Source organism: Sylvia atricapilla, chromosome 18, assembly GCF_009819655.1.
Source record: "Sylvia atricapilla isolate bSylAtr1 chromosome 18, bSylAtr1.pri, whole genome shotgun sequence".
Taxonomy (NCBI): Eukaryota; Metazoa; Chordata; class Aves; order Passeriformes; family Sylviidae; genus Sylvia; species Sylvia atricapilla.
The window spans coordinates 9,097,978-9,119,938 of NC_089157.1; the positions used below are offsets into that span (position 1 = coordinate 9,097,978).

General features: G+C 56.1%; 1 long non-coding RNA gene across 1 annotated transcript; it reads left to right on the forward strand.

Annotated features, from left to right (window-relative positions):
- Positions 1–900: 900 nt before the first annotated feature.
- On the forward strand, positions 901–10,232 carry LOC136369190 (uncharacterized). The gene is made up of 3 exons (XR_010744971.1): positions 901–1,186; positions 9,684–9,737; positions 10,013–10,232. It is a non-coding gene; the product is annotated as an uncharacterized lncRNA (long non-coding RNA).
- The last annotated feature ends 11,729 nt before the right edge of the window (positions 10,233–21,961 follow it).

Sequence of the window (21,961 nt, forward strand, 5' to 3'; positions counted from 1 at the left end):
AAAAAAGAAAAAAGAAAAAAAAAGAAAAAAAAAAGGAAGTAAAAAAAGAGGTAAAAAGAAGTAAAAAAAAAAAAAAAAAAAAAAAAAAAAAAAAAAAAAGAGAGAAAGTAAAAATAAGTTAAAAAAAAGTAAAAATAAGTTTAAAAAAAAAGGTGCATTAACCCCTCCAGCCTCTCCTGGGCCGGACCCGAGCTGCACCCCGCAGCCTTTGGGCTGCCGTCGGGGCCAGCGGGCTGAAACTCCTCCTGGAGAGGGAATTTTTCCGCTTTGTTGCCGGATCGAGGCTCCCAACCCCACCGAAGGCAGCTTTTACATGCAAATGCACTTTGCCTCCCGCTTTTTAATGTTTTACTTCTCCTAATTGCCGAGACCGGTTGTAGTAATTTTGGGACGTGGCTGGCGTGCGGAAAACAGCTTCCCCTTTAAATCACTTCCCATGGCCGGGGAGATGGGCGAGTTCTGCCTTCTGCCCTCTCCCTTTCAGGTTGATTTGGGGTGTTTTGGGGTGTCTCGGGTGGAAGGAAGCCGCCGTGGCTCAGGTTAGGGCCGGCAATCCCACACGTGTAGGCCTCTGAAGGCCCTGTTGGCTTCTGTTGTGTTTTCAGCCCGATTTCTCCGGGCAACAATCCCCGTTCTGGGCCCACAACAACAACAGCAGCCCCTGGAGCTGCTCCTGCCCCTCCTGGGCCTGTGAGGCTCTCCTCGGGGGGATGAGGAGCCTTCCAAAAACATCCAAAGCTGTCCAGCGCAGGCCGGATTGCCTCACTGCGGCCCCGGCCCAGCCCGGGGGAGCTCGGCGATGTCACCGCGGCTCTTGCACAACCCGGCCTGTCCAGGGGCTTTTTTATCTCCTGGGGACGTGCTGTCCACCCAACCCCGTGGCTGTGCCACCGGCAGGAGACCTGCCAGCCCCTGCGCTGTGACAGAGGTGTCAAACCCACCCAGGTGTGTGCGGAGAGATGGAGGGAGAAGAGCTGGAATTGGGGCTGAATCTCATTGGATTCAGCTCGGGAATCGGCCCCTTGGACAGCGGGGATGTGTGTCCTTGTCTCCTTTCCCCACGAGAGCTCCGGGCGTGGGCAGTGCCCGCTCTGCTCCCCGGCCCGGCCGTGCCTCCGGCGGCTGCAGGGGAAGAGCAAACTCCCAGGAGATGGACGCCGGCAACACTCAGCGAGGCTTGCACAAGGTTTGGCCGGCAGGGCTGGAGGGCTCTGTGGGGAAATGTGAATTTTGGGTGCTGTCAGAGGGGCGTTTTGGGTGTCCTCGGGGCACAGGAGCTCAGGTCAGGATGGGCACTGAGTGGCACCAGCCCTTCTGCTGGAGCTGTGGATGGAAATGTCCTTCCCCAGGGATGTTGGGGCTCCTGGCAGAGGGGATGAGGCTCCTCCAGCCCCTTCCCCACCTCACAAACGGAGAGGTGACGGTGCCCAAGGAGCCCAGGGAGGGGAGACAGGGCTGGGCAGAGCTCAGGGGACACCAAGGGACACCAAGGGACACGTTTGCTGTCATGCTCCAGGGCAGGGCTGGCAGGAGGATCCCGGGCTCTGAGGGGCTGTAGGTGCCTGAACTCGGCCTGTGGCCCCGATTTCCTCCTCCCAGCACTTATTGGCTGCTCCATCCCCGTGCTGACCTTGCTCTTGTTTAACTTGGCGTTGGCTGGGGCTGCTGCCTGTTCCCAGAGATGGATTTTCTTACCTTCGTGCCAGTCGCTTTGGGGGAAAGGACACAACTCCCCTGACTTGTTTGGGTTGTGGGTCACCTGATGGCCCGAGAAGAAACATCCCAGAGTGCTCTCACCTTATAAAACACGGCCTGGCAGAGACTCTCTGTCTGCTCTTTCTTCACGGCAGAGTTCAGCCAAGCCGGAGTGATTTTCCTTTCTGCTTGCTGGGACTTCCAAGGCATCCAAACCTTGAGTGCTCTGAGCTCCCTCTGGAGCTGCTGGTCCCACTGAGGGATGATGTTCCTCCAGCCTGAAGCTGTGAGGGATGGATGGCAGGGGTCGGTTTCCCAGCGAGGAGAATGTTTGGAACCCCTGGGGATGCTGCTGTGGGGATCCCAAAGGGGAATCCCATTGCTGGTGTGGAGATCCCAAAAGGGAATCCCATTGCTGGTGCTGGTGTGGGGATCCCAAAGGGAAATCCCATTGTTCCAGGGACATCCCAGCGGGTGTGAGCAGCAGATCCCGGCTCCCTGAGCGTCCCTTTGCTGTGCTGGGAGTGCGGGGATGGAGGGAAAGCAGCGCCTGGATCTGCCGGGGTGCTGAGAGGGCACAGCTGCCATCCCGGGGAGGGGACAGCAGGGTCACTGGGACAGGGACACGGCCCCCAAGGGCGCTGCTCCCGGCTCCAGCCCCTCTGGAACCCGCGGCTCCCAGCCCGGTGGGAGTGGGGGAACAGCGAAGGCTGGGCTGGCTGCAAATATAAAACATTGAAAAGATGAAAAAATGGCTTTTTGTGTCGCCTTGGGCAAACTCCTGAGCGCGGCCGGTCCCCGGGGCAGGGACATCCCAAAGGAAGGACATTCCTGGCCCCGGGACAGGGCGAAAAGCACCTGCGAGCACCCACCGGTGTGTCCCCGCGTGTCCCCAGGTGCCTCCCCGCCACCTCCACCCCTCGGGCGGCCGCTTTAACTTGTTTCCTCCGCCGCGAGGAAACATGACTTTTCCCCATTGATGGAATTCAGCGGCGACAATGGCGAGTGTGACACAATTTCCCCGGTGCCGGGCACGCCATCGCCCCGCGGCCGGGCCGGGGAGCCCTTCGGGGACCCATCTGCATGACAATGCGGCGGGCTGTGCTACCATTAGCTGCCCTTTGGCTATTAGTACCTAATGAAAATGTAACCATATTTAACCCCCCACAGTCCGAGATTAGCGAGAAAGGGGCCTAAGTGGATTTAATTCTTTTGTACGGCGAGCATCAAACTCTCCATTTGGATTGCGCCGTGGCCCGTTCCCCTCTCCAGCGGGAGAGGGAGGCCGGGGAGCCGGGGAAGGCTGACTCCATCCTCTCAGCTGTCCCCGGCACAATGGGAGAAGTATCTTTTGTGGCATTAACGGCTTTGGCTGGGGGCTGGGGGGAGCCGGCCGCGAGAACAATGTGTGAGAAGCTGAGCCTGTGGGTTTCCCACACGGCCCAATATGTGTCCCCACACCCCCCTCTGCGACAAGCAGACCTGCAGCAGCAGCGGCAGCCCGGCCCACAGCTGATCCCGGCTTGATTGGCTTTTTTTTTTTCTTTTTTATTTTTTCCTTTTTTTTTTTTTTTTTTTTTTTTTTTTTTTCTTTTTCCCGCTCTCTCTCTATTTTTTTTTTTCTCCCTCCTTCCTTCCCCCTCTCATTGTGCTCTTGAGAGATGAAAATCCTTTCCTGGCGTGAAAAGGAGAGGCGTGCCTTAAATCCCCTCCCTGGGCCGGGGCCGGGCATGTCATATGACGGCCAAATCCCCGGGATTAGTGTGTGTGTGTGTGTGTGTGTGTGTGTGTGTCGGGGCGATCCCGATATCTATATTCCTGCCGTTCCTGCCCTGCCCCCGCTCTCCGAAGGGATTTCTCCCGGGATATTTATTCATTGCACCTGCTGGCCGCCGGCCTCCCGCTGCCGCCTTCGGGATGCGGCCTTGGGGCGAGGGCAGGACAGTCAGTCCCCGAGGGCTGGACCCCCAGTCCCCGTGTTCTCCTGAATCCCGAGTGAGGTGGCAGAAAGGTGCTGTCCTTGTGGTTCTGGAGGGAGCTGGGCAGGGAGATTGGAGCTTTGGTGGGAGTTGTTGGCTGGAGTTTGGGGTGAGGGCACAGCTGTGGGGATTTGGGGTGAAGGGTCAGGTGTGGGGTTTGGGATGAGGATACAGGTGTGGGGTTTGGGATGAAGGGTCAGGTGTGGGGTTTGGGATGATGGCACATGTGTATGAGGGGCACAGCTGTAGGGTTTGGGATGGGGGCACATGGAGGGTTTGAGATGCTCTTCAGGTCCCTCAGTGGGTCCCAGCTCTGTCCCTGTCCCACCACGTCTGTCACACCCGGTGATAACCGTGCTGCTGAGGATCTGTGCTGGTGGGGAGGGTCCCTCCTCCTCCACCCCCGGGGTGGGCACTGGAGCAGGGCTGGTGCCTCCTGGGGCACCTCCACAGTCCCACTGAGGAGATGCCCCTTTGGGATGACTTAAAAAATGTCCCAAATGACGGGTGGGCAAGGACCAGGAGGCAGGCCTGGGCATCAGGGGCTGTGCTCTGTGGGATGGGGATGAGGATGAGGATGAGGATGAGGATGAGGATGAGGATGAGGATGAGGATGAGGATGAGGAGCCGGGCTCGGGGCACAGGGGCCGTGCCCAGGGGGATGAGGATGAGGATGAGGATGAGGATGAGGATGAGGAGCCGGGCTCGGGGCGCAGGGGCCGTGCCCAGGGGGATGAAGATGAGGATGAGGAGCCGGGCTCGGGGCGCAGGGGCCGTGCCCAGGGGGATGAGGATGAGGATGAGGATGAGGAGCCGGGCTCGGGGCGCAGGGGCCGTGCCGCCGGCTGAGCTCTCCAGCGGGATGCGGAGCTCAAGTGCCGCAGGCTCGGGCGGGAGGAGAAGCGTGCGAGGGGGTGGGGAGGGCGGCGGGGGGGACGGAGGGGCTGCCGCTTGTGTGAATGTGCCCCCGCTCATTGTTCCGCGGCTTTATTCCGTGGCCTCGATGGGACGGATTTAGAAATCCTAATCAGGGAGCGGTCTCTGCGCCTCCCGAGTGTGACACAACTTGAGCTGCTCCGGGGCGCCTTTGTTCCCTAATGACAGCTGACTTCATGCGGCAGTGGGAACAGTTGGAGCAGAACTCCGCACGGCCGGGCCGGCAGCTGCAGCCTTAACCCCCTCGTGCCCACCCGCACCGCCACGGCGGCGGGACAGGAGCCAGCCCCAGGAGGAGAGCCCGGGATGGGATGGGATGGGATGGGATAGATGGGTGGGGCAGGGATGGATGGTGGGATGGGATAGATGGGTGGGGCAGGGATGGATGGGGCAGGGATGGATGGTGGGATGTGGGATGGGATGGATACTCGGGCAGGGATACTCCTCTGGCACCACTCCTGAGGGCACAGAGAGCGTGGAGCTGGTGGGTGCAGCTCTGTCTGTTGGCAGCAAAGCTCCCCAGGCTGAAGGGAAGTGGCAGCAGAAGCTCCTCTGTGGCTGTTTTTAGACTCATTAAAGTTGGAAAAAATTCCCAAGTTCATCAAGTCCGACTTTTGACCAAACCCCGCCATGCCCAGTAGAACCACTGAGGTGCTGCAGGTGTCCCTTGGGAAGCTGCTCAGGTTCTCCGAATTTTGGCTGCTGTGGAGAAACGAGGCTGGGTTTTGGGCCGGGTTTTGGGCATGGTTTTGGCACGTTTTGGGCAGGGTTTTGGGCCGGGTTTAGGTCGGGTTAGGGCCGGGTTTTGGGCAGAGTTTTGGAAGGATTTTGGCACATTTTGGCAGGGTTTTAGGCAGGGTTTGGCAGGGGTTTGGCAGCCAGGTTTTGCGGTACTCGGGGTGCCGCAGCAGCCCCGGCTGAAGGCGGAGCGCTCTCCCGGCGGCCGCGGGGCACTGACATCACCCGCGTCGAAAGTAAAAGGCTTTGAGTCATTCCAAGATATTCCCGGAAGAGTCTCCCGGCCCTGCCAGCGCGGAGCTCGGCAGCCAGCGTCATCCTCCCTCTCCCGGCCCCCGTTCCTCCCCTGGCAAAGGCGGTCTGTGCTCCGTGTCCGGCCGGAGCCGCGCTGGGATGGCGCTGGAGCGCTCAAACCTTTCCTTCCCTTCTCTGGCTGGTGCCAAAGCGCTGCCGGGACCTGGGAAAATACCTCTGGAAAATGACCCCAATTAACGGGGGATGGCAGGGGCGAGGCAGAGCCGGCCCGGCCTGATGGGTCGCAGTTCTGGGTCGCAGTTCTGGGTCCCAGCCCGGGGCTGCGGCCGCTCTGTCACCCCGTGTCACCCCGTGTCACCCCGTGTCACCCCGTGTCACCCCGTGTCACCCCGTGTCACCCGCAGGGGCAGCAGATGGGTCTGTGGCGGCTTTCCCAGCACCTGTGTCCCCTCTGCTGTCCCCGCACCGCGGCCGCCCGGGCTCGGCCAGGGTCTCCCTGGCGACGCGGCCGCGGGATGCTGCGCAGTCCATTTGTCACCAATTGTCACCGCTTTGTTCGGCCTGGGGTGCGCGCTCGCGTGTGTCACGGGGGCGGTGAGGAGGAGCAAGAGGCCCGGCGTGATGGGACTGCGGGCTCCTGAGGCCGGGAAACACAGCCCCGGGAACAGGGAATGGGAATGGGAATGGGGAATGGGAATGGGGAAAGGGAATGGGGAATGGGAATGGGAATGGGAAAGGGGAAAGGGAATGGGGAAAGGGAATGGGGAATGGGAATGGGAATGGGAAAAGGCGAAAGGAAAAAGGGAAAAGAGAAATGGAAAAGAGAAAAGGAAACAGGAATGGGAAAGGGAAAGGGAATGAGAAAAGGAAAGGGAAAGGGAATGGGAATGGGAAAGGCTGAAGCTGTACCTGCCAAAGCATCCCAGGTGCTGCCACCATTGGATGGGTCCTGGATGGGTCTTTGGGATGGATCCCCGATGGATCCCGTGGCTGTGGGGGCACACTGGGCAGGCAGAGGGCCTTGCCTGGCCTAGGCAGGGATTTTGGTCACTTTGGCTCTGCAGGCTGCCGTGCCCCAGGAAAAGGGGCACTGAAGGGAGTGTCACCTCTCCCACTCCTCGGAGTGTCCAACATCCTCTCCCACGGTTACATTCCCCCCTGCCACCTCCCGCCCTGGCTGTGGCACGGAGTTTGCTCCCCTCCAGCCTCAGGAGGGTGGGTTCCTGCAGGACAGGAGGATCCTGACCCCAGGGGAGGCTGGGGCTGGATTAACACCTCCTTCCTGCCCAGCTTCTGAGCAGCCCTGATCCCCCCGGGGCGCTGCTGAGAGGGATTTGAGGCCTTGTGTGGATTTTGGTACAACTCCCTCAGCATCTGTCAGCCTTTGGCTGGAGATCTGTCAGCTTTAGGAACCTCACACTCAGCTCTTTCTCTCTCTTTATATATTTAATTTTCCCCCTCTGCCTCACCATCCCCAGTGCCATGATTCACCTCTCCCCCTTGGCTCCACCAGCTCCATTTTTTATTTTTGATTTTTTTTTCCTTTTGCTCTCCGAGCTCCAAGAGCCACCAGTGGAGCTGTGGCCAAGGCCAAACCTCAGCACCCACCCTGAGGTTTTGCTGTGAAGCCTCAGCCCAGCCCAGGCTGGCCAAGACATTTACGGGAACGCGGGGCAGGAGGTGGGGAAGGCTCAGCCCCGGCCCCGGCAGGCTGAGGCACTTCCAGTTTGGCTCCCGGAGCTGAAACCCCGCGGAGGGAAGGGCAACGAGGGTGTCCCTGGCAAGGCAACAGCACCCACTGAGCTTTTCCAGCTTTTTGACAGGTTCTTTTCCTTGTTCCTTATTCCCTGCTGACCATCCATCTCCAGAGGAGATCCCGCCCCTTTGGCTCTGGGGGAAGGGGGAGCCTCGGGGTGGGTGTGCCCTGGTGCCACCCTGGGGCTGGGTTTTTTGGGAGGTTCTGGGTCCTGTGCCTTTTGCCTACCCAGATTTTCCCGTCTCTGAGCCTGGCAGGAAACTGAGCAGGGGCTGGATCCAGCTGAAACAGGGCCAGGAGAGCAGGTTCTGGCCTGGAAAATTGGTGTTGAGGGAGAAGATAAAGCAGGGGGGAGTGGGAGGGCGAGGGGAAGGATTGGGGGAGCTTTGGGAGTTTTCAGCGATGCCTCCAGCCTGAGCAGCACCAGGCAGGGGTTTGGGGCAGCTCCTCATCCCCACAGATCCCTGGTGGGATCCCAGGAAGGGCACAGAGCTCCAGGAGCTTCTCCAGAAAAGGAGAATTTTCTCTTCCACGCTGTGACTGCTCAGCACAGCAGAGTGAACGAGGGAAGGGCTGTGAGCAGGGAACGAGGACCCCAAACAAAGCTGCATTTCCTCACTTTCGGCCTTGGTTTTTTTGAGCTTGGAGTTGCTTTTCCCCCCCACAAAGGAAAATCGAGGTTTATTCTCAGCATTTATTTCTCCCAGGGAGCTGCTCCCTTCACCCTCCTGGATGTGAGGGAAGCAGGAGCGCAGCACGTAACCTTGCCCTGGGGAGGATAACCCCGGCCTGGGGTGGGGTTTATCTCCCTTTTCAGCCAGGTGTGGGCCAGCACAACGCCAAAGCCAGGCTCCAGCGCCGCTCCTATCGCAGCCATCGCTGGCTCTGGGGGCAGAAAACCCGGCTGGAAGGTGTCACCTGCCATAAAGAGCCCCAGGGTGCCTGAAAGGAAAACAGCTCCCGCAGCTGAGCCTGGCGTTGTGTTCATCCCTCCCTTGGGGTGTCCTCTGCCTGCCCAGCGCGGATGGAGCATCTCCTTCCCGCTGCCTGCTCCTCTGGCGCTGCAAAGGGGACTTGGGGTCGTTTTTTGGGGGGAAGTTTTGGGTTGGAGGCGGCTCCACTGTGTGTGTTTGGGCCTCAGGGGCTCTCTCCGTGCCCAGGGATGGTTTTTGGGGTGCCTGGGGCTGGTTGTGGGGTCTCAGTGTGGAAGGCGGTGATGAAACGGGGACTGCAGCAGCGAGAGAAGAGGAAAATGGAATTTTGCCCAAGATGAAGTTCCAAAGGGAACTTTCCAAAGAGGAAATGGGGTTTGTAGGGGCAGGGTGCTGATGCTGAGCAGGGCCAGCCTCGATCTCAGCAGGCAGCTCTTGCTCCTCACCCCTCTCTGACACCAGGGACCCTCCCCGAGCCCACCCACCCCACTGCTGCCACCCCAGAGGGGCTGCCCGGGCTCCTCGCTGCTTGTCCGGATCCCAAAAAGCCTTGGAGATGATCCCTGCCCCTTGTCTCCATCCTTCCGGAGTCCCTGCTCCTTTTCATGTTCCCAAAATCCCTGGACGATCCCTGTCCCACTGTCTCCACCCCTCTGAGTTGCTCTCTGATTTCAGGGTCCCCAAAAATCCCTGATCGATCCTTGTCCTGCTTTCTCCACCTCTCTGGGCTCCCTGCTCCTTGTCAGGATCCCAAAAAGCCTTGGAGATGATCCCTGTCCCCTTGTCTCCATCTCTCCGGGTTCCCTGGTGTTTTGCCCAAGCCTCCCCAGTCCCTCTCGGGGCGGATCCCTCCGTGCCTCCGGGGGATGATGATGATGAGGATGCAAATGGGTTTTGTCAAAATATTGTTGGAGGCAATAAAAATAGCTGCGGGAGGCGGATCTATTTCTGTTCCCGGGAAGGAGAGGAGGGTTTGTCCGGGCTGTTTGCTCCAGGTGCTGCTGGAGCGGGGCTGGGAGTGGCTGGGGATTCTCTCCTCTCCCACAGCGGCGGTGCCTGGGAGATGAGGCTGGTGTCTCCCGGCTTTCCTGGCTCCTTGGATTTTGTATTTTGAGTTTGGGAATCTTCTAATTAGTTTTGTTTTATTTTATTTTATTTTATTTTATTTTATTTTATTTTATTTTATTCTATTCTATTCTATTCTACTCTATTTTTTTTAATTATTTCTTTTTCTACCAAGTTTTGTACCAGGGTTCAAAAGATAAAAGATGAGTGGAACTTGCAGCTTCAGTCTTAAAAGGTGTTTATTCAATTTTTATTTTATTTTATTTTTTATTTTTTTTTTATATCTCCTCGTGCCCTGGACTCCAACACTTGGATGCTCCTGTCCAGCCTCATTCCTCCCTCCCAGCCCAGAAAACTGGCTCCCATTCCAATCCACTCCTGGTGAGATAAAGGGAACACATCCACCCTGATGGGGCTGATCCCGCAGATAGAGGGGAATTCCTGCAGCCAGGATCTCCCGGCCCCGGGCTGGGGATACCCATCCTGCAGCCTCAGGGGCCTCCCTGGAGAAACCCTGGAGCTGTTGATTTAAAAAAAAAATGGATTTTGGTGGGGCTTTTAAAACCGTTTCTCATTGGGTTTTCCCAATATTTTGTCGATGGAGCAGGGATGGCGAATGGAGAAGAGAAAACCTTCGTTACTCATTTTTTTTCCAGATTGTTTTCCTGCCTGGCGCCCTGGACGAGCAGAGGAGCTGTTGGCCCATCTGTTTCCAGCACCATTAAAGGCCTCTGCCTGCATGTGGCCCTCAGAAATAAAATAAAAATAAGCCCCTTTGGTCTGAAAATGTCAAAGGCTCTTTGATCCCGGCCGCCCCCCAGCTGGGCCCACATCCTCCCCGGGCTGAGCAGGACCAGTGGGTTCCCACCACTCTTCACCCCAGCAAAGGCCTCTCCCCGCTCTCCCCGCCCCGTTTTTTGGGAACAGAAGGAAGTTCAGCGCTCGGGGTTGGTGACCTCGGAGTGCTGCTCCCCTGGAATTCTCCTCCAGCCCCTTTCCTGCTCAGTCTGGGCTGGGAAAGAGGTTGCAGCCTGTTGGAGAGGGGCTGGGAGGGATGGAAGGTTCTGCCAGGCTTTGGGGGGCAGAGGTGGGCCAGCAGGATGCAGTTAATGACCCCGAGATTGCTCCTCATCCCTCCGGGAGCCCGCGGAGCTGCTTCAGGATTGCGCTGCAAAAATCCTAATTTTTGGTTTTTTTTTTTTTTTTTTGTATTTAGGAGTTCTGCACCTCCCTGGAGAGGGTTAGGGGTGGAACTCCAGCCTTTGGGAAGTTGTGCTCGTTAAAAGGACATTTTAAAAGATGCTCAGGGTACCTACGGAAATCCAGGAGAGCGCCTTTTATTTATCAGGCTGGGGATAGTAGAGGTCCTGCTGTGCTGGAGAGGGGAAGGAAAGGGTTTTCATTTAGGGGAAAAGGCTCATTATTTCCTGCCTAAAACCTTGGAAGTGTCTGGGGCCTGGTTCCGGGGAGTTTGGGTTGGCACAAGGCTCTGCCCAGGGCGTGGGGCTGGTTCCTGTGTGGGGTCTGTGCAGCCGGGGGGGAATGGGGTGGGATGGGAGATCTTGATCCTGACCCTGACCCTGTCCCCACCCTATCCCAGTCCCATCCTGACCTGGTCCCACCCCAAAAGTCGAGCAGGGGCTGGGGCACTGCCCTGTCCCAGCTGAGGCAGCTCCGGGGTTTGGAGCAGAGGAGGGAGAGGCTCAGGTGGGACCTTCATGGGAGGACCTGTGGGGGTCTGTGGGGTGACTCTGATCCTCAGGGGGTCTGGGGCTCCCCCTAAAGCCAGCCCAGAAAGGTTTGGTGGCCCTGCAGACACCCAGTCCCTGCTTTGGTGGAAGGTGACAACGATGACGTCACAGCGCCACAGGAGAGGAGGAGGTTTCGTCCTCTCCTGCCACTGTGGGAAACTGCAAATCCCATTTTTGATCCTTCCCCTGGGTGACAAGGTGTCATCTGTGGGGCCAGGTGGCTCCAGGGACCGGTGTTGGGGTGGGAAGCCCCTGGGAGGACAAGGACACTGCACCTCGTGCACTCCAGCCTGATTTTTAGGTAGGACAGGCCCATCAACTGCTTCAAATACATCTAAAAAATCTGATCTAATTAAGATCGTCTCCCAAAATATTTGAAGCAGAGAAGGTTTGAAGGGTTTGTGACGAGCTCTTCTCATCCCTCCGTGCCACTGGTGTGGAATTCCTGGTCCCACTGGGGCTCCGGGCTGGGGTCTGTCCTGCCCCATCCCTTGGCCTGGCCCTTCCCACATGGCTGGAGGTGCCTGGGCAGCCCCTCCTCCGGGATGCTCCTTTTGATTGCAAACAGATTTTTGGGGAAGTTCCTCCTCCTCCTCCTCCTCCTCCTCCTCCTCCTCCTCCTCCTCCTCCTCCTCCTCCTCCGGCCGTTCAGACCTTAGAAATTCAGCTGTGCCTGAGCCCTGGCCACCCGTTGTGTCACTGTGGCTTTTTTATCTTCTTTTTCCGGACAGAGTTGGGATTAAATGCTCGAGATGGTGTTTCTTGTTCAGACTCAGGGGTTTATTAATCCTTATCTCTGTTACAGTCTCACAAACCCTGAGTTTGGCAGCACTTCTGGCTGACAGACTAAAAATGGAGCCCCCATCTCTCTCTCTCTTTCTCTACAATGTATTTTAAGCACAAATTGTCCAATTAAGAAATGACACCTCAATTATTTTGACTTTTAACCCAATAACCAGCCACCCCTGTCCCACAATGTGGATTTTCCTACCCAATTACAAAATCCCACCCAGAGCCGTGAAGGAGAAGGTGAAAAAGAAGGACTCAGCCTCTGCCCTCAATCCTCCATCTTGCTTTATCTCTATATTACTGGATTCTAAACCCTTAAACTCTGAGTTTCCCCCCTGTGACATCACACACTTCTATCCAAACCCCACACCCACAATTCTCCTTCTGTTATTGAATTTTGGGAGCCTTTTCCACGGCCTCAGGTCAATGCAGAGTTTGCCTGGGGGTCAGTGCCTGTGAGCACAGAAAGGCTGAAATTCTCAGTGCCCAGGGCTTCAACATGTCACCTTTCCTCTGTCCTCCCAACTCCTCCTCCTCCTCCTCACCCCATTCCCGTGGGGCTGCTCGGAGTCCCCCGGTGCTCTGCCGGTGACACAGCAAGGAGTGGAAAAACCACTCGGGTTTCCCTGGAGATGTGCTGGGGTGGGGAGTTATTATTATAATTATTTTTATTATTATTATTATTTTTTTTTTTTTTGGCTAACCAGGCCTCCCCCAGCAGCTGTTGAGCAATCCCTGGTCCTCCCAAAACAAACAGGGAGCAGCTCTGGTGGCCAAATGTTGCCGGCTCCTTGGGAGGGGTGTGAGCACGGCGCTGAGCACAACAGTTGTGCTTCCTCCTCCTCCTCCTCCTCCTCCTCCTCCTGGGAAACGGGGACTCCAGGCTGCAATCCCAAAGGACGATGTTTGAAGATGAAGAAGTTGGATTTGCCAAGTTGGATTTCGGGAAACGACGTTTCCTTGAATGTTAAAGACTTTCTTTAGTATTAAGGATTTAGTATTAAAGATTTTGTATTAAAGATATAGTTTTGAAGGTTTGTCTCGTGAGGGGAGGCTGATTTTTGTTCCCAGCTCATCTCCCCGTGGTTCCGTGGGTTTGGGGTTTGGAGTTTGGGGTTTGGGACAGGTCTGCATCCCAAATCCCCGTGTGTCACCTCTCTGGGCACAGCCGCAGCTCCCCCAAAGCGCTGCCCAGGTGGGAATTACCCCAAAATCGGGGATTTTTTAGCTGTGAAACCACAGCCCTCCCCAGAGGAGGCAGCCTGGCCCTGGACCGGGTCCTGAGGACAACACCTGACATCTGGGCTGCAAAAAAAACCGCTTGGAAACGCCTTGGCCGAGATAACTCAGCTCCACACGGCCCTGGAGACATCCTCAGCCCTTCTCCCCTGATTATTCCCGGGATTTTTGTTATTTACTGGCACTTTTTCAGCCGGGGTGGAACTGGGGCTCTGCTGTCCTTTGGGGACGGACGGGATTTGTCCCCTGCCTTTGCAGCTCTGCCGCAGAGACAAGGTCGGGTGATAAAAACACTTTTTTTTGGCAGCTCAGGGAGCATTTTCCAGAGGTGCCAACTGCCCCACTGCAGTGTTTGCAAACAGCTTTTGCCTTTTCAGGGACAAAACCCACCCCAAAATAAGGAGAATAAATGGGAAAAGGCCCAGAGGAGAAGCTGGAGCCTGGCCAGGAGCTGGGACTGGGCTCTTTAACCCTCTCAGAGCCGCTTTTCCCTGCCCAGGGGAGCTGTGGGGCGGTGGCTGGGGCTGCTGCAGGTGCAGGGCTTTGAGGAGAACATCACACCAGCGGTTTGTTCGGGGCTGCTGCTCCCCATCCCAATTGGTTCGTGGGGTTCTCTTTTCATTTTAAAGCTGCTCTGTCTGCTCCTGGCGCGTGTAAAAGTCCAGGTGTGGGGTGGTGGCTGGGGCTGCTGCAGGTGTGAAGCTTTAAGGAGAACACCAAGCAATTAATTCAGGATTATGAATCCTAATATTTAATATATATATATTTTCTCTCTCTCTATTTTTTTTTTTTTTTTTTTTAGCTGTTTCTCGAGTTCCTAAAAAATCCAGATTTGTGCTGTGGTCACCCAAATTTGTGAAAGCTCCTGAGCCCCATATTTTTTTAGGCTGGAACAGGATTTTTTTTACTTTTGGTTTTTTTTTCTTTTTTTTGAAGCCCGACGTGAGGCTTGCAGAAAGCTCTTAAAAAATTAGTGCTGCCTTTCAAGCCCAAGGGCCGGAATAAGGTTTACAAGCCATAAAAGCCTCTTATCAAAGTTGATTTCCTCCAACGCACCTTTCATCTTTTATAGTATTTGCTTTTCAAATCCTTGAACTTAAAAGGATTAAACAGGTTAAAAGAAAAAAAAAAAAAAAAAAAAAAAGGAAAAAAGGGAGGGGGGAGAGAAAACAAACAGGAGAGAAGATGGATTGAGTCTGGATTAGGGGAGGCCCGGATGAAATATGAATTAGGAGAAAGTCTAAACAAGAAAAAAAACTTGTTTTCCTGAGCTGCTGAACATTACCGGGCACTGCAGCTCCAGCTTTAGGGAATATTTAATTTCCCCGGGTTATTCTTTCACTTTGCAGGAGGAGTGGAGCAGGGAGCAGCTGAGATTGGGAGAGTTTTTCTGTGGTTCCTTTGAGGCACCCAGCCCAAACCCGAACTGATTTTTGCCCTGCTGCAAAATCCCTTCCCAGGCAGGAAACTTTGGGGAAGGAGAACCAAAAAAAAAAAAAAAAAAACAAAAACAAAAAAACAAAAACACAAAAAAACAAAAACAAAACCAAAAAACAAAACCCAAACCAAAAAACCCTCCTAAAATTCCAGGAGCTGCCAGAGGGATCAGTGATCTCCTGTCCTGGAAAAGGCTCTTGGAGGATTGGGGAGTTTTCCAGGATTCTCCTGGACACAGCAAGGGCTGGAGCAGGGAGGGGCAGAATCCTGGGGTGGTTCTGGCTGTGCTCCCTCCCTGCAGTGACTGTCCCTGCAGAGCTGTCCCCAGGGTCCCCCGATGGCCCTGTCCCTGCCCAGTGTCCCCAGGGTGTCCTGGTGGCCCTGTCCTGTCCCTGCCCAGATGTCCCCAGGGTCCCCCGATGGCCCTGTCCTGTCCCTCCGCCCTGAGGCCGCCCGGGGTGGGGTTTTAATTGATTTTATTGAGTTTAAAAGTATTCCACGGAAGGAATCCTCCCCTGGGATGGCCCGGCACAGGTGACCCCGTGGCTGCCCCATCCCTGGAAGTGTCCAAGGCCAGGAAATCTGAGCCTGGTTTGCTCCAAGTCATCGAAGTTTCGGGGTGCGAGAGGAGGATGAAAATCGGAACGTGATTTGCTCCAAATCGGTGAAATCCAGGGGAAGGAGAGGAGGATGGAAATCCGAGCCTTGGTTGCTTCAGGTCAGTGAAATTTGGGGAAAGGAGGATGAAAAGCTGAGCCTGATCTGCTCCAAATTCTTGGAGTTTTGGGGAGGATGAAGATGAAAATCTGAGCCTGATGTGCTCCAAGTCATTGAAGTTTTGGGGTGCGAGTGGAGGATGAAAATCTGAGCCTGTTTAGCTCCAAATCCCTGGAATTTCGGGGCGGGAGAGGAGGACACACGATGAGCCTCAAGATCCTTCCCGACCCCAAAACCATCCCAAAATTCCACAAAAAAACCCCAAAACAAACCCAAACCAACAAAACAACCGAATCCCGCGGCCGGAGAGATGCGAGGAGCTGCCGGGGAGGGGGAAAAGCCCAGGGCCCATTAATTAATTAATTAAAATCTCCAAGCCCGGGCTCGCCTTGGCTAAAACCAGTGTGAGAAACTCGCTCGCGGCGTTCCTGCGTCGTCCCGGGCTCAAGTGTTGTCATCCGAGGCTGCTCTGCATGACAATGCCCGCCGCCCTAATTATGCACAAGGATGCTAATGAGCCCCATCGCCATGGGAAAAAGGCTCTGTTTGGCCCGGGGAAAGGAGGCGAGGAGGAGAAAGGGGGGAGAAGGAGAAAGAAAATCCACCCAAACAAAATAAACCATGACAGGTCGGGGCAGGGAGGAGGAGCGGGGGGTGGCGGAGGGGCTCGGCATGGAGCTGATAAAAGTTCAGGTTCGGCTTATTTTTTTTTAATGGAGGAGGTAATTTCGCAGTATCTGTGCTGCCTGGAGGGGTAAAGTGACCAAAATCAGCTCTTCAGGGCAGTGCCAAACGGGTTTTGCAGGAGTCCCAGGAATTGTTTGTGCGGCGCGGGGGAAACTGAGGCACGGAGGAGCTCGGCCCTGCCCGAGTACCAGAGGTGGGCACGGGAAGGGATCCAGCCTCGCTCTTCCCCAAATCCCGGTGCCTCCAGCATTCCACTGGCCTCTTTTCTCCCGCCAGCGCTGCTGGCAGAGCAATCCCGGCTTTAGGGTTTCCCCAGGATCCTTTCCCAGTTTTCCCCTCCCGTGCTCGGGGATGAAGGAGAGCAGGGCAGCGTTCTCCATCCATCATACCCTCCCGAATCTCCTGGGGGTTATTCCCCCCTTTTTCTCTCCTCTTTTTGAAAGGTTGAGGCGGCTCTGGAATTGGGAATATTTGGGAATTGGGAAAGTTTGGAGGGAGCCGAGCTGAGATTCCCAGGACTATAAAAGCCACAAAATCCATCCCGGGAGGGGAGAACGGCACCCAAACCTCAGATTTTACATGTTTCATCCCAGGCTGAGCGCCGAGCCCTCGGCTTTGGCACCTTTAGGGAAGAGGATAAAATTCCAAATTCTGTCGCAGGAGCGGGTCCTGCGGCACCTGACACCTGCCGGGGCCGGGGCAGGGCTGGGACCGGCGCTCCCTGAAATGCTCTTGACCAAGGTGAAGAGCATTCGAGGGCCAGGTGAGGCTCCCAGCAGCTCCGGCCGTTCCCTCCGGGCGCCGCCGATGTCACCTGCCTGTGGTGACACTGCGAGTGACCCTTTAAATCCGCATGGGTTTTAAGGGCCTGCCGCATCAATTCGCGTTTTTTCCCCTCTGAGGACAGTCCCCACCTGCTGCCACCAGGGAAAACACAGCTGGAAACAGCCGGAGCTGCTTTTCCCAAGGTTTTTTTCCATGGGCAGAGTCTGGGGAGTCTTTCCTGGGATTCCTCGGGCATTTGGAGGGGCTGAGGCTGGAGAAAAGGAGGCTCAGGGGGGACCTTGTGGCTCTGCACAAGTCCCTGACAGGAGAGCCAGGGGTGGGTCAGGATCTGCTCCCAGGAATGTCAGGACAAAAGGAAAGGGACTCGAGGTCCAGGTTGGACATCAGGAGGAGTTTCTAGGTGGAAAAAGCGGTCACCCCTTGGGAGGTGGCTCCAAATCGTTGAAGTTTGGAGGAAGATGAGGATGGAAATCTGAGCCTTGGAATTATTGGGGTTTGGGGGGAAGGAGAAGAGGATGGAAATCCGAGCCTTGGTTGCTTCAGGTCAGTGAAATTTGGGGAAAGGAGGATGAAAATCTGAGCCTGATCTGCTCCAAATTCTTGGAGTTTGGGGTGGAAGATGAGGATGAAAATCTGAACCTGATGTGCTCCAAGTCACTGAAGTTTCGGAATGCGAGAGGAAGAGAAAAATCTGAGCCGGATTTGCTCCAAATCCCGGGAATTTTGGGGAAGACGAGGATGAAAATCTGAACCCGTTTCCCTCCAACTCATTGGAATTTCGGGGTGCGAGAGGAGGACACAAACACACACACAAAAACCCCTCCAACAAAAAAAAAATCATCTGCGACCGCAAACCTCGGGCTTTTCCCTGGAGAAAAGGGGGACAGGCAGCTCGGGGGGAGCCGATGACAGCCCGAGCCCCCAAAGCAGCCCGGCCCCACAGTGCGGAGCGCTGCCCCATTGTTTGATCTGGCTGTGAGACAGATTAGCAGCCCCAGGTGGAAAGTCAGAATCTGCATTTAAATGGGCCGCTTATAAAAGGTGGGGAGCGCAGGAGCCCGCAGCATTATGCGGTGTCTTTAGCACGCCCTAATCTCTCTTTATTTTCTCCGCAGCCTGACCTGGGGGCACAGTTTCTAATTACCAGGTCACCCTGCTAATATTGTCATTTCCAGCCAGTGGGTGTGAAACCATGGCAACGCCACATTTGCTTCCAAGTTTCTCCAGGAATAAAATTTGCCTTTTAATCACACAAAATGACGGGGCGGCTCCTCGCTTCCCCTCCCCTCGCCGTGCCCAAGTGGCTTCTCGCTGATGGAATTTGTTCTCGGGGCTTTTTTTTTAAAAAAAAAAAAAAAATTAAAGGTGTTTCGGGAAGCTTCACCTCGGGGTGAAGATGAGGGATGAAGAGGAAGGTTTGGATCCCCAAGGTTCCCTGAATGGAATCATGGAATTGTTGGGGTGGGAAAGGAGCTGAAATCGCATCCATTCCCATCCCTGCCATGAGCAGGGACACCTTCCCCTGTGCCAGGGATCCAGGGGCAGCCCCTGGGAATTCTCTGGGAATTCTATTCCAGAGCCCCCCCAACCCGGCAGTAAAAGCCCATATTTTCCTTTTAGGATGATTTTTATCTTTAAAAGTTGTGAGGGAGTCGCTAAAAGAAGGAGCAGAGGGTGTCAGACATCCGCCCTGAGCTCAGGGATGTCCTGGCCCAGCCGGGAGATGACCACAGCGGTGATGGATCCAACTGATGGAATTCACCTCCCAGCTTGGAAAAAACCCCCTGTGGGCAATCAGGAAACCCGGGGCTGGTGAGATGAGTGCATCCTGTGCTGTATTTGCCATTCCTTGGGCATCTCTGGGAGTTTGGGGCTCCAAAATCCGCGTTTTCCTCTCCCTCAACTGCTGAATCCAGAGCAAAATCGTGCTGGGGATGAGCCTGGAAAACTCCCGGAGCTGATTTCCAGGTGCCAAGCGGCGGGCTGGCAGTCCCGTGGGACACCAGGTGAATTCTGCCCCGGTATTGAGAGAAATCCAGGTCAGCTCTGAGCTCCGAGTGCCCCCGGTGCCTTCCCCGCAGTTTCCCTTTCCAGGGCGGTTTCTCACTCTCCAAAAGCGAAACTCTCACTCGCAGCGAGTCCGACGTGAACTGGAATCCCATTTTAAGGTGATTTTCCAGCTGACAGGAGTAGGTTAATTGTAAACTGTCTACTGAAGCTTTAAAACTCCTGTCCAGCCTTATTATTAGCAGTTGGAAATTTATGGAGCGAGACTCTGCGTGGTGATAGCCGGGCTTTGCCCAGACGAGGTGTGTAATTAATCCCCGCGCTGGCAGCAGGAAAATCAGATGTAAAACTGCCTTTTTTTTTTTTTTTTTTTTTTTTTTTTTTTTTTTTTTTTTCTCCTTCTGACACATGTGGGAGGGGACAGAAACTCTGTCCTACCTGAGCTGTCACCTCGGGGACTGAGGGTTAAATCCTCCCCAGCCGGGAGGAGCTCTGGGGTGGGGGCTCAGCAGCCCCTGAAATTGGGATTTTGGGAGGCGGGTCTGGAGCTCGGAGGGTGAAGATCCCCATGGGGTTTGAATTTGGGATTTTGGGAGGGGGAATCTGTACCCTCCGGGGTCCAAATCTTCACAGGATTTTCCCCTGAAAATTGGGATTTTGGGTGAGAGATGTGGACTGGGGAAGGTCCAGATCCCCAAGGAGCTTTTCCTCTAAAATTGGGATATGGGATCCCAAAAATCCTGGCAATTTTGGGAATCTGTGGGATGACTTGGAGCTTGATGTGGGGGCAGCCGCGGGGATGAGCCATCCCTGCTCCAGAGGGGTTCACGCTGCTCTGGGGAGGGCTTTGCCTCGTGGGGAGAACACGATGGGTTTTGGGGAGCCTTCTCCTCCCCTCCCGCTGTTGCTGTGGCGATCCAGGTGGCAGCTGCGGATGGCATTGGGGACAGCAGTGGCCCTGTGTCCTGCAGCCCTTTCCCGAGCTCTGAGCTGTCCCAATCCCGTCTGATCCTCGTTCCCAGCTGGGTTGTGCTGGAGCTGCCTCAGCTTTTATCTTTGGTGTCCTCTCCCGTTCGTGCCCCGAGTTCTCTGTCCCCCACTTTTCCCATCTTTGCAACGCGAAATCCGAACATTTTAACCCAAATGGGCGGAGAAAAGGGATTGGGGTTTGTCCTTTCGTTCCTAAACCATTTCCCCGCCGGGGGCTGAGCGTGATCCCGAGGGAAACAACCCCTAAACTGTGGGGAAACCCGGCTGCTTTCGCTTTTCCCTGGAAATCCCCTGCTGCCTGCGGGGAGCGGCGCTGGGCAGGGCAGGGGGAGAGCGGGGCACATCCCGGGTTCTGCATCCCCAAAGATCCCGGGATCCTGCGCTCTCCTCCTCCCCGCGAGGAGATGTCAGCACCAGCAGCCGGCTGGAGAAAAAAAAAAAATAAATTAAAAAATAAAATGCAAATGGCAGTTGCCAAAGGGAGCAGCTGACACGGAGCCCGGAAAGCCGGGCTGTCCCCTGGGGCTGCTCGGAAACTTTCTCCTTCTTTTGTTTGGTTTTTATCAGCGCTCATTTCCCCTCCAGAACTGATGGAAAAATAACCCCAACTCCTGCCGGCACTGCAGGAGGGCTCGGAGCAGGGCTCAGCCTCGCCCTGCCCATCCCTTATCCTGATTTTGGGCAGGAATTTGGGGGGGCTCTGCCGGTGCTCCCCAAACCCGCAGCGCTGCCTCTCAGACCTGCCCCGCAGCATTGCCGGAGTTCCCTGGGCTCCCGATGTCCCTGCTCTGCTTTCGGGGCAGATTTTCCAGCCTTTCCCTTCCTTGGGGCTGCCCCGTGTCCAGCGGAGCCCAAACCCATTCCCAGCTCAAGGGCGAACAGAGCAGGACCGGCTTCGCTCTTTTGGGGTTTTGGGGAGGAACAAACCCCCGGGATGTGTCCGGCTCTGGGAAGCGGGCAGAGGGCAGCAGGGCACGGCTGGGCTGGGACAGCAATGTCCCGGGGCTGTGCCGGCCTCAGCTCCGCCCGATCCTGCGGGATCCCGGCGGGATCTGCCACCGCCGTGGGATGACACCGATCCCTCCTTGGCCGGAGGTTCAGGCAGTGCCTTGTCGTGATTTGGGGCCCATCTCCAGCCCGTCCCACCCCACCCCAGCGCTGCCCAGACCTTTTCTGCCTTAGGGGATTGTTGGTGGCCCTGAGCTCTGCCCCGAGCTCCTTCCTCACCCTAAAGCCCGGAGTTCTGTGTTCCTTTATCCCCATCGGGCGAAGTCCGAGTGGGGCAGGGGAGGAGAAACCTCTGCCATCAAAGAGTTCCCGCCCAGCACAGCCGAGTGACACTGACCCCAATTAGTGCTGCGAGTTAATGAACCCGCCGGGTGCCCTGCTCGGGGGTCAAAGGCTCAGCGGAGGTGTGCAGGGTTGTGGTGGGGCTGGGAGGGAGCTGTGGTTACTCTGGGGTTGGCACAGGGGGTTTTCCAGCCGGGAAAAGATCCCAGGGGGGATCAAATCTCCCTCTGATCCCTGGAGCTGGGGCCTGGATGGGACAGGACAGAGCAGGGCCAGGGGTTGGGGACAGCTCAGGTGTCCCCTTTGGGGTCACAGCCCTGACCTGCCCAGACTGGATTTATCCATCTCCAATCCCGTTGATTCCTTGGCTCTGCTCTCTCGGGGTGTCCCAGAGCAGCCCCACTCCAGCTGCAGGAATTTGGGACACATTGGGACATTCCCAGCTGGGATCTGCGGCCTGGCAGGGAACACTGCAGGGGTTGGTGTCCCCAGGGAAGGATTGGTGTCCCCATGGAGGGATTGGTGACCCCAAGGAGGAACTGGTGTCCCCAGGGAGGGTTGGTGTCCCCATGGAGGGATTGGTGTCCCCACAGAGGGATTTGTGTCCCTAAAGAGGGATTGGTGTCCCCACAGAGGGATTGGTGTCCCTAAAGAGGGATTGGTGTCCCCATGGAGGGATTGGTGTCCCCAGGGAAGGGTTGGTGTCCCACAGAGGGATTGGTGTCCCCAAAGAGGGACTGGTGTCCCCAGGGAGGGTTGGTGTCCCCAGGGAAGGGTTGGTGTCCCTAAGGAGGGATTGGTGTCCCCAGGGAAGGGTTGGTGTCCCCAAAGAGGGACTGGTGTCCCCAGGGAGGGTTGGTGTCCCCAGGGAAGGGTTGGTGTCCCTAAGGAGGGATTGGTGTCCCCATGGAG